At 39.2% G+C, this 22,726-nt stretch overlaps 1 non-coding gene and 1 pseudogene across 1 annotated transcript; both read left to right on the top strand.

Annotated features, from left to right (window-relative positions):
- The first annotated feature begins 397 nt into the window (after window positions 1-397).
- On the top strand, window positions 398-19,978 carry LOC147947547 (uncharacterized; annotated as a pseudogene).
- A 2,316-nt stretch (window positions 19,979-22,294) lies between these two features.
- Window positions 22,295-22,401, top strand: LOC147947546 (small nucleolar RNA R71). The gene has a single exon (XR_015596086.1). It is a non-coding gene; the product is annotated as a small nucleolar RNA R71 (small nucleolar RNA).
- The last annotated feature ends 325 nt before the right edge of the window (window positions 22,402-22,726 follow it).

Genomic DNA, 22,726 nt, shown 5'->3' with positions numbered 1-22,726 from the left:
GCAACCACAAAACTTGCCTAATCAACAAAGAAGAGTAGGAGAGGAGTTAAGAATGCCGAGAGATGTAGCAGCAGAAGATTACTACAGTCGTAGTGGAAACTCATCTTAAGGAAGCCAAAGGAGACATAGACGTGTGCGAGAAGGCAGGCAAAGAAACAATGACGACATTGGAGGAATGAAGTTTAAAATTCCACCATTCATTGGGAAGAACAGTCCAGATGTCTACTTGGAGTGGGAGAAGAAGGTAGAACAAGTTTTCAATTTTCAGTACTATTCTGAGATCAATAAGGTGCGAATGGCGTCTGTTGAGTTTAGTGAGTATGCGCTTAGCTGGTGGGATCAGTTGGTGACTTCACAAAGACGTAATGGCGAATATCCGATTGAAACTTGGGATGTGATGAAGGCTATAATGAGGAGAAGGTTCGTGCCCGTCCATTACCATCGCGATCTGCATCAAAAGCTAAGGAGACTGACTCAGGGAACTCGAAGTGTGGAGGATTACTATCAAGAGATGGAGATTCTTTTGATAAGAGCTGATGTGGTTGAGGACCGAGAAGCGACAATGGCTAGATTCATGAGTGGGTTGAACCGAGATGTCCAGGATAGGCTTGAGATGGAGCATTATGTGGAGATTGAAGAGATGTTACATAAAGCAATCTTGGTGGAAAAGCAACTCAAGAGAAAAAGTTCTACGCGGATAACTTATGGTGCTGGTTCATCTAACCCAAAAACAAGTTATCAGAAGGAAGAAAAGTCAGTTGCTCTTCCAAAGTCTGAAGCGAAGCCAATTGTTGCCAATCAAGTTATCAAGGACAAAGCTGAGGCTACCAGAACCCGAGCTCGAGATGTGACGTGTTTTAAGTGTCATGGTAGAGGACACTATGCACATGAATGCTCCAACAGAAGAACCATGATTCTCTATGAGAATGGAGAGATCGAATCAGAAAATGAAGAGGTTGTTTCTGATTCATTAGAAGAACTTGAAGAAAATCCAGCAAAAGGCAAGATATTGGTGGCAAGGAGGTCACTTAGTGTCCAAAGTGCAATTGTGGAACATGAGCAAAGGGAGAATCTATTTCATACAAGGTGCCATGTCCGAGATAAGATATGTTGTCTGATAATTGATGGCGGGAGTTGTACGAATGTGGCGAGTGAAACAATGGTGAAGAAGCTTAGGCTAACTACGGAGAAGCACCCAAAGCCATATAAGCTACAATGGCTTAATGATGATGGTGAGATGAAGGTTAGTATCCAAGTAAAGATTCCTATTGTCATTGGGAAGTATGAGGATGAGGTTTTGTGCGATGTCCTACCTATGGAGGCTAGTCATATTCTTCTAGGAAGACCATGGCAATCTGACAGGAGAACAAGCCATGATGGTTTCACCAACCATTATTCTTTTGAGTTCAAAGGCAAGAAGATCATCTTAGTTCCGTTGACACCTCATGAAGTTTATCAAGATCAGTTGATTCTCAAGCAGAGGAAAGAAACAAACACCATGAGCGACCCCACAAACACAATTCACCAAAAAGAGAGCGAGAGTTTGAGAAAAACCAAGTCAAAGGCCTATGAGAGAAAACCCGTGAGGCATTCAAATCTCTTTGTGAGAAAAGGAGAGGTTAAGAGAGCTTTATTTTCAAAACAACCTTTGATTATATTTGTTTACAAAGAAACGCTCATGAGTTTTTCTGACCTTGAACCGGTGTTACCGAGTGAGATAACCTTTCTTTTGCAGGGTTTTGAGGACGTATTTTCGGAGGACAATCCGAAAGGTCTACCACTTATCTGTGGTATTGAAAACCAAATAGACTTTATTCCTGGTGCATCCCTTCCAAACAGACCAGCTTATAGTACTAATCCCGTGGAGACATTGGAGTTGCAAAGACAAGTTAATGAGCTCATGGAGAAAGGACATATTAGAGAGAGCATGAGCCCATGTGAGGTCCCAGTCCTACTTGTGCCCAAAAAGGATGGAAGTTGGCGCATGTGTGTTTATTGTAGAGCTATTAACAACATCACGGTAAAGTATCGTCATCCTATTCCTAGGCTTGATGATATGCTAGACGAACTGCATGGTTCTTGTGTCTTTTCTAAGATAGATCTCAAAAGTGGATATCACCAAATAGGCATGAAAGAGGGTGATGAATGGAAAATTGCTTTCAAAACTAAGCATGGGTTGTAAGAGTGGTTGGTTTTGCCTTTTGGGCTAACAAATGCACCCAGCACTTTTATGAGATTAATGAACCATGTTTTGAGAAAGTTCATTGTAATCTTTGTTGTAGTTTACTTTGAGGATATCTTAGTCTATAGCAAGAATCTGGAAGAACATGTTCAGCATCTAGAAGCGGTTCTTACAACTCTTAGAGAGGAGAAGTTGTTTGCCAATCTTAAGAAATGCACTTTTTGTACGGATAACCTTGTCTTTCTAGGTTTTGTTGTTAGTGCAGATGGCATTAAGGTTGATGAGGAGAAAGTTAAAGCTATAAGAGACTGGCCAAGTCCTAAGACCGTTGGAGAAGTAAGGAGCTTTCATGGACTAGCTGGATTCTATAGGCGCTTTGTGAAGGACTTCAGCACTATAGCTGCACCAATTACAAAAGTCATCAAGAAGGATGTTGGATTCAAATGGGAGAAAGCACAAGAAGAAGCGTTCCAGGCCTTGAAAGAGAAGCGTACAAACGCCCCACTTTTAACTTTGCCTAATTTCCTTAAAACCTTTGAAATTGAGTGCGATGCTTCTGGTGTAGGTATTGGAGCTGTTTTGATGCAAGACAAAAAAACCCATTGCATCAATGAGAAGCTTGGAGGAGCAACGTTGAACTATCCCACATACGACAAAGAGCTATACGCGTTGGTTCGTTCAAACATGGCAACACTACCTATGGCCCAAAGAGTTTGTGATTCACATTGATCATGAGTCCCTCAAACATTTGAAGGGTTAGTAAAATCTCAACAAACGGCATGCCAGGTGGGTGGAGTTCATAGAAACGTTTCCCTATGTCATCAAGTATAAGCAAGGTAAGGAAAATGTTGTTGCTGATGCCTTGTCCCGAAGGTATTCTCTAATCTCTACTCTTGATGTTAAACTGATGGGATTCGAACAAGTTAAAGAGATGTATGAGAAGGATCCTGACTTTACGGATGTGTACAAAGCTTGTGAAAAGTTTGCTGCAGGCAAATACTATAGGCATGATAGGTACCTTTTCTACGACAATCGTTTTTGTGTGCCAAATTGTTCTCTTCGAAAATTGCTTGTTAGGGAAGCGCATGGAGGGGGATTGATGGGTCATTTCGGAATAGCAAAAACGCTTAAGGTGATGCAAGATCATTTTCATTGGCCGAACATGAAGAGAGACGTCGAAAGGATATGTGGAAGGTGTGTCACTTGCAAACAATCTAAGTCAAAGGTACAACCCAACGGTTTGTACACTCCCTTGCCTATTCCTACTCAGCCTTGGCATGATATTTCTATGGATTTTGTGCTTGGTTTTCCTAGAACTAGGACTGGTATAGATTCAGTTTTTGTGGTTATTGATCGATTTTCAAAAATGGCGCATTTCATACCTTGTCACAAAACTGATAATGCTTTGCATGTTGTTGAGTTGTTCTTCAAGGAAATTGTTCATTTGCATGGAGTGCCTAAGTCAATTGTTTCTGATAGTGATACAAATTTTTTGAGTTACTTCTGGAAAACACTTTGGTCTAAACTAGGGACTAAGTTACTATTCTCCACTACTTGTCATCCACAAACTGATGGTCAAACTGAAGTAGTTAATAGAACTTTGTCTACTCTCTTGCGAGCTTTGATAAAAAAAACATTAAAACTTGAGAAGAATGTTTACCACATGTTGAGTTTGCATACAATCAATCAGTTCATTCTTTAACTAAGTTTTCTCCATTCAAATTGTTTATGGCTTTAATCCTTTATCTCCATTGGATCTAACCCCTTTACCTTTGAGTGAAAGAGCTAGCTTGGACGGGAAAAAGAAAGCTGACCTTGTCAAACAGATCCATGAGAAATCTAGAATAAACATTGAGGAGAAGACGAAGCAGTATGACAAACAAGCAAACAAAGGAAGGCGCAAGGTGGTTTTTAAACCTGGAGACCAAGTGTGGGTTCACGTGAGAAAAGAACGGTTTCCAGCTGAAAGGAAGTCAAAACTGATGCCTAGAATCGATGGACCCTTTGAGATCACAAGAATGATTAATGACAATGCTTACCAACTTGATCTTCAAGGTAAGTACAATGTGAGTTCAAGCTTTAACGTTTCTGATTTAGTTCCTTTTGTGGCAGATGATCCAGATTTGAGGTCAAATCCTTTTAAAGAGGAGGGGGATGATGTGATCATGGATGGAGCTAAGGAGGATGAGCTTGTAGCTGACCTTGAACCTGAGGAATCTATGGCTGAACTTGAACCTGAAGAGCTTGTAGCTGAGGAACCATTGCTTGTACCTGAAGGACCAATGATGATAGCAAAAACTAAGCAGCTAAGTAATGCATTAAATGGGCTTATTCAAGAGCTTATGGCCAAAGAGAGCATGGGAAATTCTATTGGGGATGATACCTATCAAGTCCAGCCCACTTTGAGCCTAATTCAAGTACAAGAAAGTCCAAAATAATCCCTTTATTTTGTGGTCCAAGAGGAGTGACGAAAATAAGTTCAAGAGTCACTTTGAAGGGATACATGCACAAGAATTGGGTCTTCATTCAACCATCTATCTTAAATGTTATTTTTAGTTTCAAGACTAGTTAATACTTGGCTTTGTTACCAAGTTTTCTTTCCTATATAAACTCATGTAAGATCAATGAAATAATCATCCAACTTTTTATCAAAACCTTTTCTTTTTGAGAGTGATTCTCTTCTGTTCTTTGTGAACAAAACCGATTGTTTGGTGTGATTCCAACAATCAAAACCGACTACCTGGTGTGATTCCAATAGTCAAAACCCCGATCTCCTTGGTGCGAGACTGAGATATCCGATCTTTTTGGTGCGAGGCTGAAAGATCAAACCGGTATATCAAGAGTCTTTCTGCAACTCTTGTGCGACCATTCATTCCACCATCCTTATTCTTAAGGCTTCATTTTCTCTTGATTAAGGTGTCTCTATAAACCAACTCAAAGGTGCCGAATCCTTGGGAGGATCATATCATATCCTAATCCATCCTCAAGATCCTAAGCCAATTACTCACAATCACAGAACATGATGAACAAAGTGATAAACCCAGAAATCAATGAGACTTGCATTATTAGATAGATGAGTAAGAGATCTACAATATTGAAGAAGGAATCAAACTCAAATACTTAATACTTAGAAAGTTATAGAACCAACAAGTATCAAAGATTTCTTAGTTTTACAAGGTGGCTAGAGAATCTAAGGAAAAGAAAGTGCAAAAGTAAAACAATTTCCAAAAGGGTAAATACTAGGTCTAGAATATTGTACTTTAAAAATCTCTCCTGTTTTGGTGGCTGCAGGGTACAAGGCTTATATAGCAAAAGGAAGGGACGCCCTAAAAATGCTAAAAGACAAAATAGGAGGGCGGCTCTGTCAACTCGACCACATGCTCGGTCGAGTACTGGTCCACTGGCCATCTTCTTCTGCTTCTTCCATCTGGTCGAGTCTTTATCCGCACACGGTCGAGTGTCTGGTCGAGTGGGCGGTCTAGTGGACTTCCGGACCTTGATTCTTTAGCTCTAAATCCCTTGTTTCCTTCACTTGACAGCTTCAATCTTCTTCCGCATTCCTTCCATGCTCCTTAGGATCCAAAATCACCTGTTCATGCAAGAAACTATGAAAATGCAATTCAAACCTACTCTAATGCATAAAAAGTTCTAAAGCTATACATTAATGGACAAATATGATGGAAAAGCATGCAAAAGATGTGAATATGTTAAGCGAAAACAGGGTAAAATATATGAACATCAACACCCCAGAACTTAGTCTTTGCTTGCCCTCAAGCAAATGAAAGACATAAGAAGGTAGGTGAGGTTTGGAAGTGGGATCTCAGCACCTAAAACTTGCTAATAAGCTAGCTAGAATCAATGTCCAAGTTACAAGTACTAGGATTCAAGTTGAATGAGCTGTATTTAAAAATTTTAGACAAACCTTTCACAACCTTAACTGATTCAAACCTTAGACTTCCACATGCATTCAAGTCAACCATTTCCTTTAACATTCATTAAACAAGAATATGAATCAACTCATGCAATGCTTAAACTCATTTGGCTTGGTAATAAGGTTTTAGAGACAAAAATGGTGTCTCTTTTGAGTGGGGCTTATCAAATACAAGGTTTCTCTCACAAAAAGTGGATTGAGCTTTAGAAGAAGGCTAAAGGTAAGATCACTTAGACACATACAAGAACAGAACCTTTTCTACCCAAAGGTACCCAAAGTGTTTGTTCCTATCATTCTAATCCCATAATGTCCTAGTTCTACCCTTTAACTTTATCTCTTCTCTTTTACCCTTTTCTCTTTTACCCTTTTCTCTTTTCTGTTTTTAAAGTCTTAGGAGAGGTTTCTTATTTGAAACATCTAATGTAATGGGTTTTCTTTGTTATTTGCTATGGTTCCTTTTTCTTCTCAATTCTTAAGACATAAAAGCTTTTTGCTAGACTCTTCTTTTCTTTCTTTCTTTTTCTTTGAACAGAACCATCTTTAACAATTTCATACTTCCCATTCTTTCACTAGAGCTTATATTTACTTAAACACATTCCTCTCCTAAAGACTCTACCCTTTACTTTCTCTTTTCCCTCTTTTCTTCTCTGTTTTTAAACACACCAAGTCCCAACCCAGAATTTAAACCTCCTAGTCCTATCTAGTTTGCAAAATGCAAACTAGAACTACACAAGGTTTCATTCTTGTCAGTTCAAACCTAACACTTTCTACCAAGCTCAATCCTAAAATAGGCCTCACACATACAAGATATAACATGGCTTGAAAGAAAGGTTGATTAAGGGTAGGGGAAACTGATTCAATAATGAATTCAGCTACTTGGATCAACAAGAGTGGTAAAAATGGGAAAGATGATCCAAATATGTGTAAAGTATCCATGAGTTTAAAGCAATGCACAAGCTGATATTTAAAAGTCAATATTAGGTTCTTATAAATAGGAAATGGTTTCATATCACAGCATGCTTTAGTTTAGACAGAATGCAATATAGAAATTCTAGACTTGGTTCAATCTTATATTTCTAGCTACTCAACTAGCATCAAAGTACTATTAACTTGGGCATTGATCCTAGTTTAGTGAATTCAAACAAGTTAACAAGGCTAAACTCATCATTGATCCCTAGTGCAGCATGAAACAGTCCTAACAAGATCCTAATATGCAGTGCAAACTACATAAACACTCTGTTTCTTTTTCAAGGATTTTTGTGAAAATTTTTCAAATTTTTTTTGTCTTTTCTATGCCTTAGATGAAATGCAAATACTAACATGATTGTGCTAAATATTTGAAATAAGAAAATAGAAAACAATGTCAAATGCTATCTCAAACCCTCCCCCAAACTTAAATTACACAGTCCCTTGTGTAAGAAACATTTGTATAGGATTCAAGATTGAAAAGAAAACTAAACACGATATTAAATGGTATTTACAATGAAGTGGTGATGTTGGTACCTTATTGGTTGTGGAAGAAAGTGTCTACATCCTCATTCATGCTGTCAAAGGTGTAGCTGGAGCTTGGATTTGGATTTGGAGGTGGATAAGGAGGCAACTCAACTATAGCCATCGACAGGTACTCGGTCGAATGCTTAGTCGAGTGGGGTGGTCGAGTTGGCTTCCTTGGTGCTGGTAGAATTGCTGCAAGAGGTCTGGATCCATGAAGTATTTGGGAGGGATGGGAGGGTAGGCTAGGCCATAGGGATAGCTTGGATAACCTGCTGGAGCTGGGAAGCCATATGGAGGTCTGGGCAAGTACTCGGCCAAGTGCATTGGTGGTACTCAGTCGAGTGTGTGCTCGAGTGAACCGGTGGAGTGCCTCGGAAACTGTCGTTCTGGGCGACTTAAACCTCTCCTCCTCTGAATTGGCTCATTCATTGAAGCTCTAGCTGGCTCCACTTGGTTTTCAGCTCTAGATAGTAGAGACATTTGACATTGTAGAGGCTATGAAGAAACCAACAATTGGAGGACAAGTCTTTTGGGTTGAAGAGTTGGACAACTTATCAGGAGAATTGATGGAAGAGCTAGCAGAACAAGATCACCTTAAAACTGTTCTGACCAAAAGTGGAGAGGAAGGGTTTATCCATGAAGAAACTAAGGCCTATGAAGATATATTGGACTCCTGTGAAGAATCACACCATCCAGAGGTTTTTGAGGGGTTACCAGCATTAAGAGAGGAAGTTTGGGCAGTTCAAACAGCAGATACGGATAGCTCGACCACCCACTCGAGCACACACTCGGCCGAGCGCCAACACTACTCGACCGTGTGCACTGCCGAATCCCCCACAGAAGACTGGTCTGAACTGAATGCACCAAAAGTAGAGCTAAAACCTCTCCCTTCTGGGCTAAGGTACGTCTTTTTAGGTGAGAACTCTACTTATCCTGTGATAGTAAATGCTAACTTGGGTAGGAAAGAGCTTGATTTGCTAGTTGTTGAGCTAAGGAAGTTTAGAAAAGCTATTGGTTATACTTTGGATGACATTAAAGGAATTTCACCTTGTCTCTGCATGCATAGAATCCACCTTGAAAATGAATCCTACTCTAGCATTGAACCTCAAAGAAGGCTTAATCCCAACCTAAAGGAAGTAGTCAAAAAGGAGATTCTAAAATTGCTTGGAGCTGGTGTGATCTATCCTATTTCTGATAGTACTTGGGTCTCACCAGTCCACTGTGTCCCTAAAAAAGGAGGAATCACTGTAGTAAAGAATGATCGTGATGAGTTAATTCCCACTAGAACCATAACAGGACATAGAATGTGCATTGACTATAGGAAGCTTAATTCTGCTACTAGGAAAGATCATTTTCCTCTTCCATTTATTGATCAAAAGTTGGAAAGATTAGCCAATCATACTCATTACTGTTTCTTGGATGGATATTCTGGATTTTTCCAAATTCCTATTCATCCCAATGATCAAGAGAAGACAACATTCACATGTCCATATGGTACCTTTGCATATAGGAGGATGCCATTTGGATTATGTAATGTTCCAGCTACCTTTCAAAGGTGCATGATGTCAATCTTCTCTGATCTTATTGAGGATGTGGTTGAAGTTTTTATGGATGACTTCTCTGTCTATGGAGATTCCTTTTCTTCTTGTCTTACTAATCTATGTAGAGTTTTAAAGAGATGTGAGGAGACAAATCTAGTCTTGAATTGGGAAAAATGTCACTTCATGGTTGAAGAAGGGATAGTTCTTGGTCATAAGATTTCAGAGAAGGGTATTGAGGTTGACAAAGCAAAAATTGAAGTCATGGTTCAACTTCAACCACCAAAAACAGTCAAGGACATAAGAAGCTTTCTTGGTCATGCTGGATTTTATAGAAGGTTCATCAAGGATTTCTCAAAGATAGCTAGGCCATTGACAAGGTTGCTTTTCAAGGAGACTGAGTTCAACTTTGATGAAGATTGCTTGAAGGCTTTCAAGGAGATCAAGGCTGCTTTGATATCAGCCCCAATAGTCCAAGCTCCAAACTGGGATCTTCCATTTGAGATTATGTGTGATGCTTCAGATTTTGCAGTAGGAGCAGTTTTGGGACAGAAGAAAGATAAGAAGCTGCATGTTATTCACTATGCAAGCAGGACCTTGGATGAAACTCAAGGAAGATATTCAACAACAGAGAAAGAGCTTCTAGCAGTGGTCTTTGCCTTTGAAAAATTCAGAAGCTACTTAGTAGGGTCCAAAGTAATTGTGTACACCGATCATGCTGCTTTGAGGCACATCTACTCAAAGAAGGACACAAAACCAAGGTTGTTAAGATGGATTCTGCTTCTCCAAGAGTTTGACATGGAAAAAGTTGATAAAAAAGGGATAGAGAATGGAGTAGCTGATCATTTGTCCAGAATGAGGATAGAGGAGGAGATTCCAATCGATGATTCAATGCCTGAGGAGAAGCTGATGCAGATAGGGACAACTCGGCCTCCAACTCGACCGCCTACTCGAGCACGCACTCGACCGAGTATGTTTGGGCACACGATCGAGCAGGATGAGATGGAGGAGTGGATGGCACTTGAAAGTGAAGATCTACCTTGGTATGCTGACATAGTCAATTACAAGGTGTGTGAAGAAGTCCCAGCAGATATGGACCCTTATAAGAAGAAAAAGCTCCTCAAGGACATCAATGGGTACTATTGGGATGAACCTTACTTATACAAAAAGGGATCAGATGGGTTGTTTAGAAGGTGCATAGCAGAAAACGAAGTTGAAGGAGTGCTAGGGCATTGTCATGGTTCTATTTATGGAGGCCATTTTGCAACTTTCAAGACTGCCCAGAAAGTCTTACAAGCTGGTCTATGGTGGCCTACACTATTCAAAGAAACTCACAAGTTCATCACAAAGTGTGATGCTTGCCACAAGAAGGAATGAAATGCCCCAAAACCCAATTCTGGAAGTTGAGATATTTGATGTGTGGGGAATTGATTTCATGGGACCTTTTAATCCTCCTTCAAATGGGAATGTCTACATATTAGTGGCAGTGGACTATGTCTCCAAGTGGGTAGAGGCTATTGCCAGCCCTACTAATGATCACAAAGTGGTACTTAAACTTTTTAAGACCATAATCTTCCCAAGGTACGGAATTCCAAGAGCTGTGATTAGTGATGGAGGAACACACTTCATCAACAAGATCTTTGAAGGAATGCTAAGGAAGTATGGAGTCAAACACAAGGTGTCTACAGCCTACCACCCCCAAACAAGTGGACAAGTTGAAGTGTCAAACAAACAAATCAAGGCCATTCTATCAAGAATAGTAGGAGCAACAAGAAAGGATTGGTCTAGTAAACTTGATGAAACACTTTGGGCCTATAGAACAGCTTTCAAGACACCTATAGGAAGAACCCCATTCCAACTGGTCTATGGCAAGTCTTGCCATCTCCCAGTTGAAGTTGAGTACAAAGCCCTATGGGCAATCAAACTTTTGAACTTGGATCTAGAGACAGCCCAAGCTAAGAGAAGCCTTGAATTGCATGAGCTTGAGGAAATCAGATTGGAAGCTTATGAAAACTCCAAAATCTACAAGGAAAGAACTAAAGCCTTCCATGATAAGAAGATTCTCATCAAAGACTTACAGGCTGGAGACCAAGCTTTGCTTTACAATTCAAGACTCAAGTTATTCCCTGGGAAGTTGAAAAGTAGATGGGGAGGCCCTTTTAAGATAAAGGAGATCCTACCATATGAGGCTGTCACACTTCTCAACAAGGATGGTAGTGAGTTCACAGTCAATGGTCAGAGAGTTAAGAAGTATTTGGGAGAAAAGGAAACACCTGAGAAGTTCACAATGCTTCTCCAAGATGCTCCACAAACCTAAAAAGGCATCAAAAGTCAAGCTTAGTGACTTTAAACAAGCTCACTAGGGAGGAAGTCCCTAAGGTATCCATGTACATATTGTTTAAGGTTTTTGGTATTTTGATTTTGTTTTGGTATTTTCACGATCAGGGAAGCAAGGGAGACCAGATAGAAGAGGAAAATAAGATCCGTGGTCCAGCTCGACCCCCCCACTCGAGCACGTACTCGACCGAGTCCCGGTCGATTCCCATCGTCGAGCTGCCCAATCTCCCCTTCCAAGTCAACAGCAAGACCCCAACTACTCCTATGACAGCATGCAGATGGATGTGGACAACTACTTCCACAATCCCCAAGGTACCACTATCACCTTCACTTGTAGATATCATTGCATTTCATATTGTGTTTTGTTTTTTGTTTTTAATCTTGAATCCTCAATCAAATTTCTTTCACACAGGGACTGTGTGATTTAAGTTTGGGGGAGGGTTTGAGATAGCATTTGACATTGTGTTTTGATTCTTATTTCAAATTTTTAGCATCATCATGTTAATACTTGCATAGCATATAAGGCATAGAAAAACCTTAAAATTTTGAAATTTTTTACAAAAATCTTTATAAAAAAAAAAGAGTGTTCATGTAGTTTGCACTGCACATTAGGATCTTGTTTAGCATGTTTCATGTAGAATTGTATAGTATTTGCATTAGGGATCTATGATGAGTATTCCCTTGTTAGCTTGTTTATTCACTAGACTAGGATCAATGCCCAACTTAATAGTACTTTGATGCTAGTTGAGTGGTTAGAAGCATAAGATTGAACCAAGCCTTGAATTCCTACATTGCATTTGGTCTAAATTGAAGCATGTTGAGATTTGAAACCATTTCCTATTTATAAGAACCTAATATTGACTTTCAATTATCAATGTGTGCATTGCTTTAAACTCAAGGATACCATATACATATTTGGATCATCTTCTTCCTTTTTACCACTCTTGTTGATCCACGTAGCTGATTTCCTCATTAAGAATCAGTTCTCCTACCCCTAAACCAAACCTTCTTTCAAGCCATGTTTATTCTTGTGTGTGTGAGGCCTTTTTGGGATTGAGCTTGGTAGAAAGTGTTAGGTTTGAACTGACAAGAGTAAAGCCTTGTGTAGTTCTAGTTTGCATTTTTCAAACTAGATAGGACTAGGTGGTTCACTTGTTGGGTTTGGGACTTGGCTGTCATGAAAAGAAAAGAGGAAAAAGAGAAAGAAAAGAGGGTATAGTCTTTAAAAGGAGAATGTGTTTAAGTAAAAGTCTAGTGAAAGAATGGGAAGAATAAGGTTGTTGAGAATGGTTCTAATTAAAGAAAAGAAAAGAAAGAAAAGAGAAGTCTAGCAAAATGCTTATATGTCTTAAGAATAAGAAGAAAAGAGAATCATAGCAAATAAGTAAGAATCCCCCATCCCACTAGAAAGATCAAATAAGAAACATCTCCTAAGACTTGAAAACCAAAAGAGAAAATGGTGAAAAAGAAGAGAAGAAGTTAAAGGGTAGAACTAGGATCATTTGGGTTTAGATTGCTAGGATAAAACACTTTGGGAGCCTTTGGGTAGACAAAGTTTTATTCTTGTACGTGTCTAGGTGTTCTTACCTTTAGCATTCTTCTAAAGCTCAATCCATTTTCATGAGAGAACCTTGGTTTTGATAAGCCCTACTCTAAAAAGAGACCATCATTGTCTCAAAGCCTTTATTTCCAAGCCAAATGAGTTTAAGCATTGCATAGAATTGATTCATGTTCTTGATTAATGAATGTTAAAGGAAATGGTTGATTTGAATGCATGTGGATGTCTAAGGCTCAAATCAGTAAAGGTTGTGATATGCTTGTCTAAAGTCTTTAAGTATAGCTCATTCAACTTGCATCATAGTACTATTAACTTGTACATTGATTCTAGATAGTCTATTTGCAAGTTTTAGGAGCTGAGATCCCACTTTCAAACCTCACCTACCTTCTTTTGTCTTGATTATTTGCTTGAGGGCAAGCAAAGACTAAGTTTGGGGGTGTTGATGTTCATATATTTTACCTTGTTTTCCCTTAGTTTATTCACAACTTTTGCATCTTTTGCTATCCATTTAGGCCATTATTGTGTAGCTTTAGGACTAATCATGCATTAGAGTATAGTTGCATTGCATTTGCATCTTTTCATGCATAAACAGGTGATTTTGGAGCTTAAGGAGCATGGAAGCAATGCTGAGGAGAAGTGAAGCAATCCTGAGGAGAAAACAAGAGAGTTAAGGCTGTAGAATCAAGGTCCGGAGTCCAACTCGACCGCACCACTCGACCACCACTCGACCGTGTGCTGAGAAGGACTCGACCGAGTGGAGAATGCACGAGAGAAGCCAGCTCGACCAGCCACTCGACCGAGCACTGGTCGAGTTGACCGAGCCGTTGACTGCTTTGACTTTTTGCATTTTTAGGGCTTCCACCTCACCTCCTATATAAGGCCCTTGTACCTCCAGCCACCAAAGAGTCCAGCTTTTTAGAGAGTCTAAAACCTAGTTTTTACCTTTTTTAGATATTATTCCTTTTGCACTTTCTTTTATTTTTAGATTTTGCACTTGTTTAAGAAAGAAAGACTAGATTCTTGTATTTTGTTTGTTTCATAACTTTCGAAATATTAAGATTTCGAGTTTTATTTCTTCATAAATATTGTAGATCTCTGTTTCATCTTTCTAATGATGCAAGTTTCAATATTTTCTGGGTTTTTGACATATTTCACCATGTGTTCTTGTGAGTAGTTTGCTTAGGACCTTGAGGATGGGTTAGGCTGGGTTGATCTTGTGGTTTATTTGATTTGGTCAAGCTTGATTGTTGTAGATCTCTTCTAGGCTAGATGATCTTAATGCTGATCCTATATCTGAGAAGGTAGGGTTTGATTTCAAGCATCTTAGCATCACACCAATGTTTAAGGAGCATAGATAAGGCTAGATCTAGAGCTTACCATTAGGCTTGCTAAGAGATTAGAAGTCTTGCTTGGTTTGAGATGTATTGCTTAATGTTTGCTTGTGTAGATTCTTTACTTTGTGAGAACAAGTCTAGAAATACATAGGTTTGATTGTTTCTTGCCATGAGAGTGGATTAAACATGTCTTAGAATAGTATGTCTAGAGATCAGCTCAAAGTTTGCTTGAGATTTATTAACCAAGTTAGATAACCATAATGATTAGCTCAGCCCATGAATCCCTCCTCAAGGCCTTCTTTGTTTATTAATATCTTAGTCTAAATATCATTGCTTGCTTGTTGTTTGATTAGTTTTTGCATTGCTCTGTTTTTCTTGTGTTGCTCTGTTTTCACGTTTAGTCTAGCTCGACCCTGTACTCGACCTACACTCGGTCGAGTGCTGCTCGAGTTCGTCCCTAGAACTTGTGTTTATGATTTGTGATTGTCTTGTTTTATTCCTGTTTCATTTCCATTGCATTCACTTAGTTTTCTGTTCATTACTTGTCTTGCATTAGTTCATTAGCATAGTGTCTATCTCTGTTCTAGTTTCATTATAGCTTTAATTTGTCTGTTATGTTCGCATTTAGTATCTTGTTCTAGTTGTTTTTACTTTCTGCATTTCATATCTCATTTTAGGATTGTTAGTGACAAACAATCTTTACAATTGGCTTGACTTAGACTCATATGCACATCTTAATTGTTCACACTCACTCAGATAGGATTGACACCTCTTATACTGCAACTGCATAAAGGGAATTGAAACACCCTGACTTCTATTCATTCCATACATCATCATTCCATACATCATTCATTCACCACACCACAAAGAAAGTCAGTTTCAAAGACACAGAAGCTGTTAAGCCTGCTAGATACATTCCTCCTGCTTACAAACCACATCTACCATTCCCAGGACGTTTCAAGACACAAAAGCTGAAGGAACTAAGGGAAATTATTGAGAAAAGAGAAATGATGGCTTTGCAACAAGAGGAAGTGATTGAAAAGAAGGAAGTGATGGACATACAACAAGAGGTTGTCATTGAGAAGAAAGAGGAAGAGAGAGGACCTCCCTTGGAAAAATATGCTCAACATCCTGTCCTCAAAGACATGCTTCTTGAATTATCCAAGCAGAAGGCTCAAGATCAAGACATGAAGGATTTGAAAAAGATTGGGAAAGCTATTATCCCAACAAAGCTTGAAGATCCAGGGTCATTTAACATACCTTGTTCCATCAGCTATATGCACTTCAACAAGTGTCTATGTGACTTGGGAGCTTCAGTGAGCTTAATGCCATATTCAGTTGCTGAGAAGTTGGGGTATGAACATTTTAAGCCCTGCAATCTCTATATTGGCCTAGCAGATGGATCAAAGAGGGATGTGATTGGATTAATTGAAAATTTTCCAGTCAAGATAGGGGAGGCTAGGATTCCAACTGATTTTGTGATCATGAACATGGATCAAGAGCCAGAAGATCCTCTCATCTTGGGGAGACCATTCTTAGCCACAGCTGGGGCTGTAATTGATGTTAAGATGGGAACCGTTAAGCTTCACCTTGCTAAACAATTCACTATGAAGTTTGACATCAAGAATTCAACATATCAACCTACTATTGAAGGTCAGCACTTTGTGGTAGAGAGAAAAGCTAGTTCTGAAGTTTTTGAGGATGGAGAGGACCCTAGGATTAAAGGTTCAACCCAAGCCAAGACTGTCCAAGAGCTCAAGGAATCAGTTCAAGTGTTAGCTGGTTTAGTGAAGGAACTTCAAGTTCAGCTCAACAAGAGGTCTTTGAAGAAGGCAAGACCAAGACTCAAGTTTAAGAAGAAACAAAGTTCAAGTGTTAATGAGGTAGTGATCAAGAAACAGCACCAAGGTTATCAAGTAGAACCAGGGGGGATTTCAAGACCTCCTTGGACTCCAAACCAAGCCTGAAAAGGCATCAAAAGTCAAGCTTAGTGACTATAAGAACCTAATATTGACTTTAAATTATCAATGTGTGCATTGTCTTAAACTCATGGATACCATATACATATTTGGATCATCTTCTTCCTTTTTACCACTCTTGTTGATCCAAGTAGCTGATTTCCTCATTAAGAATCAGTACCCCTACCCCTAAACCAAACCTTCTTTCAAGCCATGTTTATTCTTGTGTGTGTGAGGCCTTTTTGGGATTGAGCTTGGTAGAAAGTGTTAGGTTTGAACTGACAAGAGTAAAGCCTTGTGTAGTTCTAGTTTGCATTTTTCAAACTAGATAGGACTAGGTGGTTCACTTGTTGGGTTTGGGACTTGGCTGTCATGAAAAGAAAAGAGGAAAAAGAGAAAGAAAAGAGGGTATAGTCTTTAAAAGGAGAATGTGTTTAAGTAAAAGTCTAGTGAAAGAATGGGAAGAATAAGGTTGTTGAGAATGGTTCTAATTAAAGAAAAGAAAAGAAAGAAAAGAGAAGTCTAGCAAAATGCTTATATGTCTTAAGAATAAGAAGAAAAGAGAATCATAGCAAATAAGTAAGAATCCCCCATCCCACTAGAAAGATCAAATAAGAAACATCTCCTAAGACTTGAAAACCAAAAGAGAAAATGGTGAAAAAGAAGAGAAGAAGTTAAAGGGTAGAACTAGGATCATTTGGGTTTAGATTGCTAGGATAAAACACTTTGGGAGCCTTTGGGTAGACAAAGTTTTATTCTTGTACGTGTCTAGGTGTTCTTACCTTTAGCATTCTTCTAAAGCTCAATCCATTTTCATGAGAGAACCTTGGTTTTGATAAGCCCTACTCTAAAAAGAGACCATCATTGTCTCAAAGCCTTTATTTCCAAGCCAAATGAGTTTAAGCATTGCATAGAATTGATTCATGTTCTTGATTAATGAATGTTAAAGGAAATGGTTGATTTGAATGCATGTGGATGTCTAAGGCTCAAATCAGTAAAGGTTGTGATATGCTTGTCTAAAGTCTTTAAGTATAGCTCATTCAACTTGCATCATAGTACTAGTAACTTGGACATTGATTCTAGATAGTCTATTTGCAAGCTTTGGGAGCTGAGATCCCACTTTCAAACCTCACCTACCTTCTGTTGTCTTGATTATTTTCTTGAGGGCAAGCAAAGACTAAGTTTGGGGGTGTTGATGTTCATATATTTTACCTTGTTTTCTCTTAGTTTATTCACAACTTTTGCATCTTTTGCTATCCATTTAGGCCATTATTGTGTAGCTTTAGGACTAATCATGCATTAGAGTATAGTTGCATTGCATTTGCATCTTTTCATGCATAAACAGGTGATTTTGGAGCTTAAGGAATAAGGAGCATGGAAGCAATGTTGAGGAGAAGTGAAGTAATCCTGAGGAGAAAACAAGAAAGTTAAGGCTGTAGAATCAAGGTTCGGAGTCCAACTCGACCGTGTGCTGAGAAGGACTCGACCGAGTGGAGAATGCACGAGAGAAGCCAGCTCGACCAGCCACTCGACCGAGCACTGGTCGAGTTGACCGAGTCGTTGACTGCTTTGACTTTTTGTATTTTTAGGGCTTCCACCTCACCTCCTATATAAGGCTCTTGTACCTGCAGACACCAAGAGAGTCCAGCTTTTTAGAGAGTCTAAAACCTAGTTTTTACCTTTTTTAGATTTTATTCCTTTTGCACTTTCTTTTATTTTAGATTTTGTACTTGTTTAAGAAAGAAAGACTATATTCTTGTATTTTGTTTGTTTCATAACTTTCAAAATATTAAGATTTCAAGTTTTATTTCTTTATCAATATTGTAGATCTCTGTTTCATCTTTCTAATGATGCAAGTTTCAATATTTTCTGGGTTTTTGACATATTTCACCATGTGTTCTTGTGAGTAGTTTGCTTAGGACCTTGAGCATGGGTTAGGCTGGGTTGATCTTGTGGTTTATTTGATTTGGTCAAGCTTGATTGTTGTAGATCTCTTCTAGGCTAGATGTTCTTAATGCTGATCCTATATCTGAGAAGGTAAGGTTTGATTTCAAGCATCTTAGCATCACACCAATGTCTAAGGAGCATAGATAAGGCTATATCTAGAGCTTACCATTAGGCTTGCTAAGAGATTAGAAGTCTTGTTTGGTTTGAGATGTATTGCTTAATGCCTGCTTGTGTAGATTCTTTACTTTATGAGAACAAGTCTAGAAATGCATAGGTTTGATTGTTTCTTGCCATGAGAGTGGATTAAACATGTCTTAGAATAGTATGTCTAGAGATTAGCTCAAAGTTTGCTTGAGATTTGTTGACCAAGTTAGATAACCACAATGATTAGCTCAGCCCATGAATCCCTCCTCAAGGCCTTCTTTGTTTATTAATATCTTAGTCTAAATATCATTGTTTGCTTGTTGTTTGATTAGTTTTTGCATTGCTCTGTTTTTCTTGTGTTGCTCTGTTTTCACGTTTAGTCTAGCTCGACCCTGTACTCGACCTACACTCGGTCGAGTGCTGCTCGAGTTCATCCCCAGAACTTGTGCTTATGATTTGTGATTGTCTTGTTTCATTCCTGTTTCATTTCCATTGCATTCACTTAGTTTTCTGTTCATTACTTGTCTTGCATTAGTTCATCAGCATAGTGTCTACTTCTGTTCTAGTTTCATTATAGCTTTAATTTGTCTGTTCTGTTTGCATTTAGTATCTTGTTCTAGTTGTTTTTACTTTCTGCATTTTATATCTCATTATAGGATTGTTAGTGACAAACAATCTTTACAATTGGCTTGACTTAGACTCATATGCACATCTTGATTGTTCACAAACACTCAGATTGGATTGACACCTCTTATACTACAATTGCATAAGGGGAATTGAAACACCCTGACTTCTATTCATTCCATACATCATCATTCCATACATCATTCGTTCACCACACCACAAAGAAAGTCAGTTTCATTATTCTTCCCACCTTCCTCTTCAGCTTGTCAAAGTTCTTCCCATGCCACTTGTTCCACTTTTGTAGAAGTGTCAACCTCTTGCTAGTCTCTCTCACTCTTCTATTATTTTTTGGACTTGGCTCATAATCTTCAAAGTAAAATTGCTCTTCTCCATCTACCATCTCAACATCTCTATCTTGATCTTCTCTAATTTGGGCTGTCCCATCAAACAAAAAGTCAGCATCTGGCCAAAAATCAATGTTTAACCCTTTACTTATGGTGGTGAGTGCCTTGTTTGGTAGAACAAGCTGAGTCTTCTCTAATGTTGGATGCTCAAAGTTGAAAAGGTGCTTTCCATAGTGCATCTCCTTGGCTAGAATGAGAGTGGAGGTGAGGTAGCTTGTGTGAACCCATCTTGGTTTGGCTTGCTCTCCCTTGAGTGGCACCTTAGCAGCTAATAACATTGGAGTGATGATGCCTCCAATGGTTAGGACTCCAACTGAGCCTCTTTTGTGCAACTTGCTCACCCAGCTTCTATAGTAGATCATTTGGTCAATAAGGAGCATGGCAAGATCAGTCTCCACACTACTCCCAAGGATGATGGTGCCATTTCATGCTTGGAGGATGATACCATTGAGGGCCACATCAAACATCTTCAGTTCTCCCTCATTCACATTTCCTGTCTCCTTTCTAGCAAAGAAAGTGTTTGCTAGCAATTGTGGAAGTACCTTAGGACTGGGTTCCTTATCTTTGAGCTCTTGGATTTGGAGGATGAGTAGAGGTTGCTATCTCCAATGGTTTCCCAAACAGCAAAGAGTTCTTCTCTTGGTATAAGAAGCGATCAGCAGCTGAGCGCTACTTCCAAGGAGCGATCAGCAGCTTGTTGAGATGACCTTGTAGACCTTGAAGACATTTTGAAAGAAAGAACTGAAAGAGATAGACTCAAAGCTTAAACTTAATAGGTTAGTAACCCAAAAACCAAAAGAACAAAGCTTGAGCAAAGAGATGAACTTGAGCAAAGCTAGATTTTGATTGTTTTAAGATAGATTTGAGAGTGTGAGGAGCCTTGGACCGAGTTTACCTCTATATAAAGAGGCTAAGGGGACAAAGAGACAGGGGTGGAGCGTTTTTGGCATTCAATTTTGAATTAGGAATCTTTGACTCTCTTTTTCTGCAACTCGACCTCACCACTCGACCTAACGTGGTCGAGTAGTTGACTAAAATTTGAATTTTGAACTGCTTTCTCCCTCCACTCGATCGTCCAAGAAAAATTTGAATCGATTGGGCTTGATCTCCTAGTCCACTCGATCGAGTACCTCTCATGGGCTGGTCGAGTGGGCTTGCGAGTCTACTTGCACAAGTCCAATTCTTTCCAAAACCATCTACACCTTCATAAAATAACCTTCCCAACATAAACATAAAAGAAAAGAAATCAAAACTACAAGGAAAATTAAACATATTTACAATGATACATTAGGGACTTCCTCCCTAGTGAGCTTGTTTATAGTCTCTAAGCTTGACTTTGATTGCCCTTTTCATGCTTGGTTTAGAGACCAAGGAGGTAATGAAATCCTCCCCGGTACCTCTTGATCACTGTGGTGTTCTTGCTTGATCACTACCTCCTTAAAACTTGAACCATGTTTCTGAATCTTGAGCCTTGGTCTTGCTTTCTTGAAAGACCTCTTGTTGAGTTGCACTTGGAGATCCTTTACTAGACCAGTTAATTCCTGAACTGAACTCTTGAGCTTCTCAACTGATTCCTCCTGAGAAAAGAGCTTAGCTTTTGAAGTTTCTACTTCACTTGGGATCTCATGATCTCTCTTGTCATTGAGAACAAAAGGCTGATATCAAGAGGGCAAGTTGGTTGGGTTGTTGATGTCAAATTTCATAATCAAACCCTCATCTATGTTCAAGGTTACCAATCCCTCCTTAACATCAATTACAGCTCCAGCAGTAGCTAAGAATAGTCTTCCTAGGATAATAGGGTCTTCCAGCTCCTTATCCATATCTATTATCACAAAATCTGTAGGAATCCTAGCCTTACCCAACTTAACTGGAAAATTTTCCAATTTTCCAACCACATCTCTATTGGATCCATCAGCCAGACTTAAGTACATGTTGCTAGACTTGAGTTCAGTATGCCCAAGCTTATGTGCTATTGAGTAAGGCATCACACTGATAGATGCTCCTAAGTCACACAAACACTTGTTGAAGTGTAGATAGCTAAAGGAGCAAGGCAGATTAAATGGACCAGGATCTCTTCAAGGTCCTTTTCATCTTCCTTTTGAGCTCTCTTCCTTGATATCTCAAGTAGTATGCCTTGGTAGAGAGAATATGGGGTATATTGTTCCAAAGTAGGTCCTCTCTCTTCTTTCTTGAATGCTATAACAACATATTCCTTTAAAGCCATTACTTCTTCTTTCTTCTCAATGCCTTCCTTTTGTAGCATTTGTTGCATCATAGCTCTCAAATCTGGTTCTTGGCCTTGGTTAGTCTGAAACCCTGGAGGGCGACACATTGGGGCCTGAAAACCATTATGTTGCTGCTTAGGGGCATAGTTGTTTTGCTGTTGGGGCTGTTGAGGAGGATATACTTGGTCTTGTGGGTTTGCCACATTGGTACTCCTATAAGAGAGATTGTTGTTCTTGAACTGGTTGTAAGGTTTGTAGCCACCTTGGTTCTGCATATAACACAACTCAGCCAACTCATTCTCCCCAGCTTGAATTGTTGTGTCTTCTTCAGCAAGGAAGTGAATATTCTTCTGTTGACTAAGAAGAATCTTGTCCAGCTTCTCATTGACAACCTTCAAGTGCTTATTATACTTCTCATCTTGATCAGTGGAGACAACCCTTACTGTTCTATCATAGTCCTCATTGTAGTTCCCATCAGATTGTGCTAGGTTCTCCACTAGCTCCCATCCTTCTTCTACATTCTTATTGAGGAAGTTTCTATTGGAAACTGTGTCCAATAGCATCCTTATCTTAGGTAGAACTCCTCTATATAAGGTACTGAGTAGAGATCCATTGCTAAAGCCATGATGTGGGCATTAAGTTTGGAAGCCTTTGAATCCCTCCCATGCCTCACAAAAGCTTTCATTATTCTTCTGTGCAAAACCAGAAATCTCATTCCTCAACCTTGCAGTTCTTGCATTAGAGAAGAACTTGGCTAAGAAGACCTTTTTGCAAGCATCCCAAGTGGTGATAGCTCCTGTTGGCAAGGTCTTCTCCCACAAGTGCGTCTTATCTCCAAGGGAAAAAGGAAACAGTCTTAACTTGAAGCTATCTTCACTTACACCATTGATCATGGTGAGGCTACAGATTCTATCAAACTCATCAAGATGGTCCAAAGGGTCTTCCATAGGAAAACCATGGAACTTATTTGCTTGAATCATAGAGATCAACCCACTTTTGATCTCATAGTTATTATTAGCAACTATTGGAGGTACAATACCAGCTCTTTGG

Source organism: Camelina sativa, chromosome 3 (assembly GCF_030686135.1).
Source record: "Camelina sativa cultivar CO46 ecotype springtype chromosome 3, ASM3068613v1".
Taxonomy (NCBI): Eukaryota; Viridiplantae; Streptophyta; class Magnoliopsida; order Brassicales; family Brassicaceae; genus Camelina; species Camelina sativa.
Note: the sequence above shows the minus strand (reverse complement) of the source record. Positions and strands in the feature narration are given on the sequence as shown.